Below are 14,533 nucleotides of genomic sequence, written 5' to 3'. Positions count from 1 at the left end.
GTCCAGTCACGTCACGTTTATTTATAATAGGGTTGCTCCGATTGATCGGCTACCGATCACTATCGGCCGATAATCAGGTTGGGAGGATTGATCGGCGGTCTCTAAAAAGGCCGATCTCAAAAAACCGATCTCAAGCTGATGACGCTGCCATGAAAAGTTTGGCACGACAGGCAGCGGCACCGACTCAGTCTCTGTCCGACGTGGGTAAAATAATTATAATGCTGAAGGTGAGGTACTCACCTTCATATTTCTTCATTAAATAACTTATAAAGTAATTTGAAAACCTTGTGTAAGACGTAATTTCACAAACAGTGATTGAATAACCACGTGCGCGCTCTCACTCTTTCTCTCTCAAAATACGCAAATGGCTTCAAATCATCACACATCGGTTCTGCCTATAAGCGAGCTGCACGCTGCACAGTTGACACAGGAATTGTCACTTGCACAGTCGAGGCAGTGTCACATCATCACTAAAGTTTATTAATTGCATTACTTTTTAATTATTGCCAGTGTTTAACCATTCAGCGCACACACATAATGCCAGGTTCACATTACTCCGTTTGCAGTGCATATGTGGTGCGCATTTTTTCCGCACTCATGTTAACGGATTAATAAAGCGTGCACACTGCGCACGGTTGCGGTCCATCAGTGCGTTCCACGAGCGGTGCGTCTGCAGCAGTGCAGAGATCGTTTTCACACCGAGTCTATGTTTGCTGCACTGCAAGCAAAGAATTAAAGTAACAGCGCATTGTTTGCGGTAAATATGAACATGTATTGACACGAAAATGTAGTAATTACACCATAAATGCATATTATTAAAGTCTACTGTGTTTCACAATCAACACATATGGCTTTTTGGCTAGGCTTAAAGGAAAAGATCACTTTTAGATCAACAAGGCAATAATAGATGGCACTCGTGGAGGTAGGAAAACAAAGTTCTTTATGAACCGCAGGATTGCTTGTAATAAAGATTTCAATGCAAAAGGATAGAGCTGACTATTTCTGTCAATGGTAAGTTTGCAGGTAAGATGCTTCTGACGTTTCTGTTTCAGAAGTGGCTTGGTAGCCCTTTTCCTGAAGACGTCTGAGATTGGTGACTCTTGATGCACTGACTCCAGCTTCAGTCCAATCCTTGTGAAGCTCTCCCAAGTGTTTGAATCGGCTTTGTTTGACAGTATTCTCAAGCTTGCGGTCATCCCTGTTGCTTGTGCACCTTTTCCTACCCAATTCCTTCCTTCCAATCAACTTTGCATTTAATATGCTTTGATACAGCACTATATATTTTAATGATAAATGTTAAATGTTTTCAAAAAGCTTTTTAAATCATTAACAGTCACTTACTTTTTACTATATTATTTACACAGGTGTCACACTTGTTCTTGGATTCTTGATTTAGGATTCTAAATTCTCTCTTTTTTATAAATAAACAAATAACCAAACTTCCTAGGTTTGGATGGGTTTATGACACATGGAAGAACGAGAGGGAGCAATGGAAAGAGTGATGGGATAAACGGAGTGGACGAAAGACAGTTCTGACAGTTCTGTTCTGCAATGTGATATAGACAATGTGAGCACAGGCACACTGCAAGAACGGATAAACAACAAAAAAAAGAGAAATTGTTTATAGACCCATAAAACGTCTGAACGGAGAGAAAACGAGCACGACCAGTGAGCTTATTTATTGCAGTATTCCTCTGTGGCTTGCAGTATTTCTCTGTGGGAAATGAGGTTAAATAATTGGTTAAGGATCAGAGCATTAACATGATCGTTGCTAGATTGTAGTTGTGGTTTATTACATAGTGTAATCAGACAAGAAATCAGATTTATAAAAACAAATGACATGGCCGCTGAGCTAAACTAGCCATTTCAGATGAACACAGTTTATTTAATCAGAGCAATAGAAGGTAATAGATGGCGCTTATTACAGTAGCACTGGCACGGGGAGCATTCGCACTCATGAGTATAAACACACACACTAACACAGACACATTAATAAAAGCCCTGACACACACAGGAACTTTTATAAGCAGATGTCGGACACTCTCCCCTTCACAGACACACAGGCTGACATATAACGTCTTATATACACACGCAGTCAAAGGGATACATCCCTGCACACCTGCAAAAATATACAGGGGAAGCAGTGATCTGATGGTTTCCTTCATAATTACAGAGTACAGAACAAAGTCCCCCCACCTTCTCTGATCCCCATAAACCACCTGTTCAGCCCCTCCCTGCCACTTACATTCTACTGCCCCAAAAATTCCTGAGAGAGTCATGGATAAACGCCTGGATTTATGATTACAAGCCAAAAAGCAGCCAGATGAGCTGAAGACTGAAGTAAAAATTGGGATCTAGACAGATAGACAGACAGTGGGGTGGTCTAAGCATGCATGTCCTCATGAAACAGTAACACACATAGTCGCAATGAGTCAAACCGACTTAACATGCATGCAAAAACAAAGGGGAGTTTTACACTGAAAAAAAAGTAGGAACAGAAATTGCTAGTAAATCTCACATGGCAAGTAACAATGGATGCTTGATTTAAGCTACAGAACAAAAAAAAAAAGAATTGCGAATTGTGACAATTTATCAGAATTGTGAGATATAAACTCAGAATTCAGAGATATAAACTTGTGATCTGAGGACAAAAAGTCAAAATTGCGAGCTATAAAACTTGTTATTATCAGAAGAAAAATCTGCATTTTGAGATATAAACTCACAATTGAGAGAAAAAAAGTCAGAATTGTGATATAAAAAGTCACAATTTACTTTTTTGTTTTTTAAACAAAGACAGAATTGCGAGATGTAAACTTGGAGTTGTGAGAAAGTCAGAATTATGAGTTTTTTTCATCTAAATTCTAAGTTTACACCTCACAAATATGACTTGTTACTCTGAATTCTGAGCTTCCCTAAATTGTGAGAACATTTTTCAAATAGTAAGATAAAAAGCTACAATTACCTTTTTTAATTTTATTTTTTATTATGTGGCTGAAACAGGCTTCCATAAGTAACACACTGAAATAAAAGTGAAATTTGAAAGTAGATCTTGTAACAGTACAGTCAGGGCCGTTTCTAGGCATAGGCGAGCTAGGCGGTCGCCTAGGGCGCCACCAGCTGAAGGGGCGCCAATGAGCGCACGTACTGGCACTTTTAGCAGGGTTGTGATAAAGAGTGGCATGGTCACCCTGAAATAAGACTGCCGCCCCCACTGGATCCCCCATCATTATTGGGCTAGAGTACTGTCAATCTGACGGCAAATTAGTGTCGTTACTATGACAACCAATTTGAATGTGACAAGCAACTGGTGTCTGAAAAGAATATATATATTCTTATATATATATATATATAGGGGGGGGGCAATAGGGATTTCACCTAGGGCATCAAATTGGCTAGAAACGGCCCTGAGTACAGTGTACCTACAGTATCATAAAAACATTACTAAGAATAAACTATAAAAGATTCAGGAAGTGACGCTGTAAATCTAATACTGTGGTTAGAGTTGATATACAGTGAAGAAAAGACACTGTCACTCAAAAGGGAAAATACACTCAAGAATATAATGACAGCAGTTTACCCAAACACATTAAGACACTCCCGTATTCCATTACAGTTACTGTACCGCTGAGATCAGACTCCACAGTCCCGCTGGAGTCAGAGTGGGAGTTTTGGTTTTGGTGGAACGTGAATAGCTGGTCTGACAATAGTTTGTTTTTCCTTGTCTCTGCTTCTTTTGTCTGAGTTCATGTAAACTCATGTTGCTGATCTGTGAGACATAAACAGCTCAAGACAGAAAAGGGCTGGCCCATTCCTTTCTCATTTAAAAAAAAAAGAGCCGTGCATACATTTCTTTGTGCATGTGCTGAGTAAGTTTGTTGTTTTTAATGTTGTAACGCGCTCAGACGGCTCCTCTGCCCCAGATGTGTGTGTTTGGATGTGAACATTCGGTCACATGTTAAAAGAAGATAGAAATCAGAAATCACGACTGGCTCTGACACTACTAAACACTGCTGGCATAAACTTTCAAAACAACTTTTCAGCTCGTGAAAATCCTCACACACAACATGTTGAAAAGCAAACGAAAGCAATTTTCTTTCAGATCACAGACTGATCCAATGCAGTGAGTCAGAAAGCACAAAGAACAGGTGCTACAGTCAATGCTATGGAGCGTCACAGTACTGAAGTTCAGCTATAAGGTAATATAAGAGAAAAAGTAACACAAAAAGCCATTGATATGTGCATTTTCATGCATTTTGTTACTTCTTACATTAGAACAAATGCAATACTTGTTCAAAGAAACTGCACTGTACAAAGCCAGTATGTAGATGTTACCTTAAAGTGATAGTACAGTCCACACATCTCATATGCTATATTCCAAGTCTTCAGAAGCCATAAGATGGGTTTATGTGTCAAACAAATCCAAATGAACTGACAACGTTCCAGTGTCTGTACTACTGAGTCAACCCAAGAACCGGAACAAATCATTCAGCTCAGTTTTGTTAATTGGATCAACCAATTTATTAAAAAGATCTAACTTGTTTACGCATGACCAATTCTCTATGCAGAGCTAGGGCAGATGTCAAAATTATGAGTGGATAAAAATGTACATTTTGATTGGTCCTTTGCGTTACCACTAACATATGGCTCCAAAAGACTTTGAATATAATGCATGAGTTGTATGGATTATTTCTATAATACTTATACAGGGATTTTTCATCCATTTTGAGGTTTAACACCATTCATTGTCATTGTATGGAGAACGCATTCTTTAAACATTCTACTTTATTCCTTCTTGACGCATCTCAATGTATCCAGGTTTGTTACATTACATCATTTAGTTAACTTAAAAAACGGTAATGTAGCTGCTACCACATTTTAGTTTTATTAATAGAACAACACTGCATGAGCTGCTTTTGAAAACACCTTTCCCTTAACCACGAGCTGTACAAAATACTTTGTTTCGCACAAACTAGTCTCATATTTACACACACATACTTAAAACTTGTAAGTCATGGGGCTGTGACATTAACACTTAAGGCTAAAAGGAAAACAATTCCTGTCAAAGAGGTGTTTTACATATGTCAAGGGACAACTCACCAGGTAAAGGTATGCGTAAACGTAACCGGTCTTGAAACACATCGCGGACCCAGAAAACACTCGCACGCCAAGCATCAACACCACACAAAAAATAAATGAAAACACACGCACGCAGCGCACGCAGCGCACGCGCTACAATTAGACAAATCCAAGAGAACCGGGTCGCGCGAGCGAAACGAACGAACAAAAAGTTGCGATTCTTTTATCGATCTCTCGCGCCTCTGTTGTAGGCCATCTACTCAAGTTTCGTTTTAAATCACCGCGGCTTCTCCCTTGTTATATGTATCGTAAGTGACAGACATAAGAGAATACCTAAACTAATAAAAACATCGTTTAATCGGTTCTGTGAAAGTTAAACTCACCCACTGTGACTGAAATCCGCGAGGTGAAGACAAGAGAAGCGCGTCACCGTTCATCAGTCCCTTTCACACTGCACGGTCGTTTCTTTCTCGCTTCTTCCTTTTCTCTGCCTCTCTCACTCTCTTTCCCTCCCTCTTTCTCTTCTTTTCGTCTCTCTTAGAAATAATTATGCGCTCTGATTCATGAACCCTGTCTGGGTCACGTGACTCCACCCTTCAAATATACAGCACATTTTTCACAAGCCGCAAAATGCCTAGAGGGAAGAAACAGAGGCAAGCTTAAATTTCTGTTTTTAATTCTCTGCCCCTCTTTCTTTCTTTCTTTATTTCTCCTTCTTTTTGTTCTCACTCCTTGAACTCTGTATTCACAAATGACATGCACTGAGTAGCACATGATGAAGGAATGCCAACGAGGAGCTAAAATGCTGGATACCGTTTGTTTTCAAGACGACATGAAATCAAAATTAGTCTTACTTAACTGATATCCTGGTCTTACTGTGAACGAGTCATTGCTGCATGTTATTCCAGTTGGGAAAAAAATGCAATAGCATGCTTCAAACAGGATTAAAGTGTGAAAACCCTAAATCATGCTATTCATGCGATGTGAATTACAAACTTGCATGAACAGTAGTAAATATGAAACCGGAAAACATGTTAAATGATGCTGGATTAACAAGTGGAAAAGCACAAAACAAACCAATAACATCCACCGATGAATCATTTCAGGGTTGTCATAATTGTAAATGATTTATTTGCTACAAAAGTCCACAAGAAAGTGACATCTTTTTGATGATGGGAGACTGTAAATATGGGAAGTTCCAAACTTCATGGTGCCGAGGGTGTGTCCAGCTATATGCCGCTCTTTATGAGTTTTATATCAGTACAGTGTGCAGTTTGTGTTTGTATGGAACAGTTCTGCACTGGCTTGTTTGTGGTTCTGGGCGTTTGCCTGGGTTCTTCCTAAAGCTGCCATTCTACTGGCTTTGGTTAAAAGAAACCCCCGGAAACCTCACTGTGAAGACACACCTTAACTGGCTCCTTTTTGACGGTGCCATCTCAAGCTCAAGGAGGTGACATATCAGGTTCAGCCTTGGGTCTGACAGTAATTAAATGCAAATAAATCAAATGTAACACTTGTTTTTATTTTAAAGTCAATTATTAGTTACAGAAAAAATATGCAATGTATTTATAAATGATCATATTCTGATGTTTTGAAAGGCTAGTTGAGCATGAAACAACTTCGGTGTGCACTAAGGCTCTGTTTAGTTTGTACTGCACTAAACATGAACTTCCTGTCAAAAAACGTTTAAAAACATCTTCAGCATTCAGATTTTTCTTTGCTAAGATAAAACCGTTTACAAACTGAGCTCAGCTAAAGTGTAGCAGTATAGGACACTTTAGCAGGGCTGGCATCGGGTCTCAATACACAAGTCAACAGGAAGTGGTTTGCTTTGCCACACAAACCTACCCTACACAGCTTTATCTATCATTCTGTAAGCATATTAACTGTCTGTCTAAAGAAGGTAACTACTAATTTAGAATGTGATCACTAAGAATATGAGGATATTTCAATCTATTTTTTTTATTTTATTTTGAGATTTAATGCTTTATAAGTCTTCCTATCAAATCATTTCAAATCTTACATTTTCGTTGGAGCATCTAGTTTACCAAGTTTCAAACAATATTACAGTATGTGCTGTCATTCTCCATGTGTGTCTGAGCGAGTATGTGTCAGTAGCAGGAGAGAGGTCGGAGGTTAGCAGTGTTTGTGTTTCATTGTCAGTGAAGTGTGCTGGAGGTTGAGATTTATGATCTCTGTGTTGGGAGACTGCAGAGTGGAGGATAATGAAGATAGATCAGACTGCTATCTCTCTCTTCCTCTCTCGCTCCTCTCGTTCTCCCACACTACCTGTGTACCTCCCTGTCTGTCACTTTCTGACTTTGTCTTTCAGTCTTCCACACTACATTTCACTTTCACCTGCTTCACTCTCTATTTCCTATTATTCTGCTTTTATACAGAATTCTTGCATCTGCAAATTCCCACTTAGTAGTCTTTATTGGCACTGATGGCTCCATGAAAAACCTTTAACATCCATGGAAACTTTCCTCTTCACAAAAGTTTCTTTATAGTGGAAAAGGGATCTTTAGAACCATTCCAAAAAAATGGTTATTTTAAGGATTGCTCACTGAAAGGTTCTTTGTGGAAACCAAAATAGTTCTTTTAATGGCATCACTGCAATTTTGTAACCTTTTTTTTAAAGAATGTATGTCAAATGTGTAGTAAACTAAGAAATGTCCATAAAAATAGTACTCAATTTACTGTTAATATGAACAAAGTTTCTGTATACAGTAGATTTTTTACAGATGTAAAATATGAATATTTTAAATGATTTGTTGTATTGTGTTGTGTGTTAGGGTTAAAGGAAATGTCTGTAAACTTTTTTTATTTGTCATTTAGTTATTAGTATCTGAATATGGAGTTGGTATTCAGATACTACTAACTAAATTACTCTTTCTTCAAATATGCATGAATAAGCAGTTCAACTAATGACTAATAGTTGTCATAACATATTAAGGGAACTCTAAATACAAAACCAGTCATAACCAGTCAATTTTTTGAAATGGAGATTTATACATCTGAACAAATAAGCTTTCCATTGATGTATAGTTTGTTAGGATAGGACAATATTTGTCCGAGATACAACTATTTAAAAATCTGGAATCTGAAGGTGCAAAAAATTTAAATATTGAGAAAATCGCCTTTAAAGTTGTCCAAATGAAGTCCTTAGCAATGCATATTACTAATCAAAAATTACGTTTTGATATATTTATGGTAGGAAATTTGCAAAATATCTTCATGGAACATGATTTTTACTTAATATCCTAATGATTTTTGGCATAAAAGAAAAATTGATAATTTTGACCCATGCAGTGTATTTTTGGCCACTGCTACAAATATACCCTTGCTACTTCTGACTGGTTTTGTACTCCAGGGTCACATATCGGATTACATACTATGTCTGCTGAGTTTCTGAAATTTGCAAACAGACAATTTGCTGTCCCATGAAGTCACGGTATTGAGGGGCCATCAAATTTAAAGTAAACAAAAAACAAACTAAAAAATGCGTGTGGCTCTTTAGAAGTAGTTAAAGGGGTCATATGATGCTATTTTAAAGATCATTATTTCACAGTGTCTCCCTGACATGGCTGCATCAACACTACTGCTGTTCCTGAAACCACGCCTTCTTTCTTTGCATGCACATTTGGGCGGCATTATGCTAATATTTCCACATCTTGACGTAGAGATGTGGGGGCGTGTTAGAACGAGCCATTTTAGGTAGGCGTGGTTGACTCTATAACTTTTATAAAGAATATCTCTTTGGATTTGAGACTTTAGTCTTTGCAACTTTACAGATCTTCTTTATGCACCAAGAGCTTGTAACACTCCAAAGAGAAAGGAAAAATTGAAATCGCATCATATGACCCCTTTAAAGTTGTTCCTTAGAGATAAGGTGTAGTATTTTGAAACACCTTCAGCAAATTAATAAATTGCTGTGGTTGTTGTTAACACGTCATATGTCAAAAACACTTGGCTAAATGCAAACAGGGCAGATATATTAATCAACAATCGATTAGTAAATGTATTACACTGTAAAAAAAAAAAAGGCGTAGAAGCAATTTTTACTCAGAAATTGCTAGTAGATTTTCACTTCCACTTCCAATATTTATGTTTATTTTATTTAATGTTTATTTTCAACTTCAATAAAAATAATTAATTTTCACAGTGCATTTGAACACAGGCTCTCTGTCATTTGCTCTATGTCTCCCCCCTTTTTTTTGCCCCTAATGGTTTCTTCTTCACAAGAGTTGCATTTGTCACTCTTTGCTATGACATCATAACTCATCTTAAAGGCCTCTGACATCATCATCATTTTATCCTTCCTCCTTCATTCTTTTTCATCCGTGACCTTCTTTTCCCCCCTGTTAATTTTTAGGAGTGCAAATAAATAAACTAATAACATTTCCACTAAGACGTGTATTTATTTGAGCCAAGGAAGGACTAGTGGGCCTGGATGGAAAAGAGAAGGGGAAGAAAACGAAAAAGGGAGGGCGGTGGAGAGAGAGAGACACACACATAAAGAGAGAGGCTGGTGGCCACGGCAGGTTTTAATCAGGAACAAGATGCCTGTAATGAGATCACTATTTCCTTGCATGCAGATTGATGTCATGTGAAGTTTTGTGCTGCAATGAGACACGCGGAGAGAGAGAGAGCGCGCGCGCGCAAACAAGCACAACGTAGATTTACTCAAAGCACGCACACTTAAATACAAGAACACACGCACACGAAAGGCATCCGTTTTCAGTTTCAAAGGCAAACGCATGGCTCGGGCAATAAAGGGCCTCATTCATTCCACCTGGCAAAATGTACACATTTAGACTCCAACTGACGTGAAGAAATAACATACACAGGGAAAAACAACACAGAGAGCTTTTGGAAAAAGCTATAAGGGAAAAAATGGGACAGGCTGTGGTGTATATTTTGCATTAAAATTAATGTAAATTTATAAGCCACATGTCATATTTAATCTGTGGTTGCATATGTGCGCATGCTTGTACTTATTTTTGTATGTTTGTGTGCGCGAGTCAAAGGAGCGAGCGAGCGAGTCCAAACAGAGTTGTCGGAAAACCCTTAACAGAGTGCCAATAAGCGCATGCAAATGAGCGCGCGGCCTACCCTCCAACATATGTGTCCAATGAAAGGTGAATGGCCCTCCTGTCTATACTTTCCTCACAATCAGCCATGATGTCACCATGAACCCTCTCTGAACCGACCTCTGTCAAAAAACATTTCGCTCTCTCCCTCTCCTTCGCTTCTCATTTTCCACCTTTCCCTATTGCACTCACCAGGCTGCCTCCCTCCAGTCCGAATTCTTTTGGTGAAACCACATTTTTTCTTTCTTCTTTTCATTCGCTTCTTTCCCTTCATGCCCCCCCTCCAACTCCCTCTTATGAAGGTAGAATGACGTCAAAAAGATTTGCATATGCAGGGTAAGAGTTGTGGAAGTGTACATAAGACTGTAAGCGTAAATTAAATTTGCATGCGCAAGAGAAGCTTTGTAAAGGTGTAAATCATGTTTCAAGCGCAAGAAAAAATTATTTGCAGCGTTTTACTGTTACTCGTAAGTGTAATTCATGTATTGTGAAACTGCAGCTTCATGCTAACGCAAAATAAATATGATCTGCATGCTTCTGACTTCCATTTTTCCGCGCTTACACTTTTGGCACGTTTTTTTCGCCAAAAGACGGTCAAAAGCACTGCAAGCCTGTGAACAGTGATTTGCAAGCGAAAACAACAGTTTAAAGAACTGCAAAACGGATTGACTGCATAGAACCAGTCTGTATGTGTAATAAAACAAACTGTTGCAAATGTCTAAATGACTTGTTGTGCATGTGGGGCAAAAAGTTCCCGAAATAAACCGATATGTACAGCTCCGTCTTTCTTTTCTCTGCGCTTACAATTTTGGCACGATTCTCTCACTGACTGAGTTTTGCAAGCGTGAGGGGGGCTGCGCCCTCCGGAGGTCGCATTCGAAGGCTATGAAAGGAGCATGTTTTAATTAAGTTGTTATTTTTTTATTTATTTTTTTTACTGTACGTGTACGTTAAAAGTACCATTCCGGCAGCAAGAACTATCCTGAACTAAATGAAGATTAATGTCTAGGCGTGTGATCAACTCTTACCCTGCGTATGCAAATCTTTTTGACGTCATTCTACCTTCATACCCTCTCCCTTTCGTTTTCGGACCCAGGCGCATTCTGTCCCTGGCTCTCTCACTCTAATTGAATCAGCACAAGTGAAGCGCACTGCCAAAAGTACCAGGATGTTCTGATTAAGACGGACTTTGTTCAAAAGGTGGCCTTTTCAAAACCGTTCGTGGCACTAAGGGAAAGAAAGCAAGGGCGGAAAAATATAGTATGGCTAAAAAACAGATAGAAGTCGGGGAAGGAAGTCGCTAGAAGACGGAGAGAGAACGCGGAGAAAGAGAGGAAGAAGAGAGGGGCTGGAGGGGGCAGCGGCCTGATCCACATATGGAAGCAATTCTGTAATTGCGGCAAATCTTTGTGCTCGAGAGGAAAGGTCCCCTTTTCAGTGGCTTCTCTTTAGCAAATAAAACTGCCATTGTGCAATGAAAAAAATACTTTGAAACGATGTTCACTCAGAAATCGCTAGTACATTTTTACAACGAATTAGCCTACAAAGAAATGCCAAGTAACTAATTGAATTAAAGCAATAGTTTGCCCAAAAATTAACCTTCGCTAAAAATCTACTCACCCTCAGGATGTAGATGAGTTTGTTTTTACAGTCTTTTAGAAATGTAGCATTACATCACTTGCTCATCAATGGATCCTCTGCAGTGAATGGGTGCCGTCAGAATGAGAGTCCAAACAGCTGTTAAAAACATCACTATAATTCACAAGTAACCCAGTTAATCAGTTAACATCTTGTGAAATGAAATGCTGCATGCTTTTTAAAATCAAATGCATCAAGACGGTTTAACTTTAAATCATCCGAGGGTCCATAATCCTTCATTATGCTTCCTCCATTAAAAAAAGTCAATCCTGTTGCCCTCTCACATCAAATCCACCGGCATATTTGTTTACAACTGTTTTTGCTGGTAAACAGTACTTGATCTGTGCATATTTTTCTCCTGATTCAGTCGAGATGTCTTTTTCAATGGAGAAAGCAATATGGACAGAGGACTCAAATCTTAGCCAGAAGCAACAGTTTGATGTTAAAAATGTCTTAATGATGGATTTGTTTCTCTTAACATGCAACTTTTCACTTCACAAGATAATAACGGATGGACTGTCAGGAGTCATGTGGATTAATTGTGGATTATTGAGGTGTTTTTATCAGCTTTTTGGACACTCATTCTGATGGCACCCATTCACTGCAGAAGAGAGGATCCACTGGTGAGCAAGTGATGTAATGCTAAATAAAAAAAAAACTTGGATGGCCTGAGGGTTTCTGAAATGTTGAGCAAATTTTCATTTTTGGATGAACTATTCCTTTAAACATTAAATTTTGAAGTAAAATACATACAACTAAAGACTATTTTAAAAGCATTTTAAAAATCGCATCTAAACTTTCCACTATATGTTCTTCACCATACTAGTGCTCTTTCCCCAACAGGGAGCTTGGTATAAACTTGTTAAATTGCTCATCAGCCTCAGAGAATCTGGCATGACTTCACAAAAAGCGATCTTTCAATAAAAGAGCGAAAGAGTTTGAGCAGGTAAGTGTTGGTGGGCAGAAGAGAGCAACAGAAAGATGACAGACACTGATGGCTGTCTTCCTAGCCCGAGGCAAAAGGTGTTTCTACTGTGTGCGTGTTGGCAGCAGCCCCTGTTCGGTTCCCAAACATTGCCGCTCTCCCTCTGTAATTATCAGCATGCCCTGCAATAACATGTTCCTCGGTGCGTGAGTTGCCCACAGTCATGGGTTCATAGCTGTGGAACAGAGCTCCAAATTGAACACAGCCAATTAACCCTGGCAACTGTCAAAACACCACAGAAACAGGGTTTACGTAAGGCGCCACAATCTCTTTGGATTATGATTCTATCTTGTGCGAAATGTATCATTTCAATCAACGTGTCAAGCACACAAGCTGTAATCAAGCTTTTTTATGGATTCAAAAAAAGAAATGTGAGCTAGAATGTTCATGGCTGACTTTGACAGCGCTTCTTCTCGATGTCCAAATAAAGGCCTTGAAAGAAGGTTTATGATATGTTGCATGGTTTGGATATTATAGAAGCATATATTAGCCTCTCCTGTTGCTGCTTTTACTTTCACATTTACAGGCATATTTTATTTATGGAGGGAGGGGAATATATTATATTAAGGACTGAAGAAAAATAGAAAGGAAGGTTTGATCTATTGGTGTGACCTAGTACTAAACTAAAATGGTAATTTGAGGAGTTTAAGAGCCACTTCTTGCATTAAAGCTACATCTAGTGGTCAACATTGGAAGTACAACATAAAGCCATCACTATTGCTCAAGTTCAGTCACAGTGTATAAGAAGGCACTATAAAAAATAACACTTTCATAAGCATTACGTTGTCATTAGTATTGTGCACTTTAATTGTTTGAAAACACTATGAATGAGAATACTGTGTTTTTTGCTGGAATATAATTTTTAACTATACCTAAATCTTTGTTCAAATAGCACTGAACAACTCTAGTTTAGAAAACTTTACAGTGTATAAGAGTTATTGCTACTCATTATAAAGGACTGGCCAAGTAAGCCCACCCACTTAAACATTTCTGGCCTCGCCCCAGTAATAGCATAAATAAAAATTATTTTGACTCCAGTGCAGAAAAACAGCCATGTGCGTTTATTGACCACAAGAGGACGCTGTTTTGCTGTTCTTTCAGTTTAAACGGGATATTGTTCACAAATCATTATCCCCTAAAATCTGATTCTAATCACAGCAGCACAAGCACATGCTGTCATTAAAGCAAAACCAGCCATTAAGAAACTAACAAATCTCTTCTGTGTGTGTGTAGGTCCCACTTTATATTAAGTGGTTTTAACTACTATGTACTTCTATAAAAAAATAAGCACAATGTACTTATTGTGAGGTGGGAAACAGGTAAGGTTAGGTTTGGTGGTATGGGTTGGTTTAAGGTGTAAGGGATGGGTCAACACTGTAATTATAAATGTAATTACAGAAATTAATTACAGATGTAATCACATGCATGTATTTTTAAAATATAAGTACAATGTAAAAACTATATATACAGTGTATGTATGTGTGTGTGTGTGTTTATATATATATATATATATATATATATATACACACTGCCGTTCAAGAGTTTGGGATTAGTAAGATTTTTAATGTTTTTTAATGGAGTCTCTTGTGCTCATCAATGCTGTTTTTATTTGATAAAAAATATAGAAACTGTAATATTGTGAAATATTATTTCAATTTCAAATATTGGGTTTCTCTTTTAATATACTTTAAAATGCAATTTATTTCTGTGATCAAAGCTGAATTTTCAGCATCATTACTCC

The 14,533-nt window shown here is 38.2% G+C and overlaps 1 protein-coding gene across 2 annotated transcripts in view; it reads right to left on the bottom strand.

Moving 5' to 3' along the window:
- The window catches only part of LOC107664174 (retinoic acid receptor gamma-A-like), a 61,843-nt gene extending 56,213 nt beyond the window's left edge, over window positions 1–5,630 (bottom strand). Inside the window, exon 1 of one of the 2 annotated variants that reach the window (XM_016454640.1) lies at window positions 5,460–5,630. The gene's annotated coding sequence lies outside the window, so the exon portion shown is untranslated. The remainder of the gene's footprint in view (window positions 1–5,459) is intronic. The other variant, XM_016454641.1, reaches the window with a different exon arrangement.
- Between the last annotated feature and the right edge of the window lie 8,903 nt (window positions 5,631–14,533).

Source organism: Sinocyclocheilus anshuiensis, unplaced genomic scaffold (genome assembly GCF_001515605.1).
Source record: "Sinocyclocheilus anshuiensis isolate Anshui unplaced genomic scaffold, SAMN03320099.WGS_v1.1 scaffold67, whole genome shotgun sequence".
NCBI lineage: Eukaryota > Metazoa > Chordata > Actinopteri > Cypriniformes > Cyprinidae > Sinocyclocheilus > Sinocyclocheilus anshuiensis.
This window is presented reverse-complemented; position numbering and strand designations above follow the sequence as displayed.